Consider the following 222-nt stretch of genomic DNA (forward strand, 5'->3'; position numbering starts at 1 on the left):
CCTTGTGACTTTTGTGGGTATGGTATAAAAATAAAACAATCATGGTTCCAAGTGCTGTTGCTGCAAATACTTGAAATGTTATACTGTTCAACTCTGCAAAAAGTCTCTGATATGGTGGGGGCGTAAGGTTGATGATTAATTACTACCTTCATGACAAGGCCACTACAAATTCTTTGAACAATGATTACTGCAGTGTAGTACGTTACCGCTATTGTGGAAACT

This window comes from Triticum urartu, chromosome 7 (assembly GCF_003073215.2).
Source record: "Triticum urartu cultivar G1812 chromosome 7, Tu2.1, whole genome shotgun sequence".
In the NCBI taxonomy this organism is placed as follows: Eukaryota; Viridiplantae; Streptophyta; class Magnoliopsida; order Poales; family Poaceae; genus Triticum; species Triticum urartu.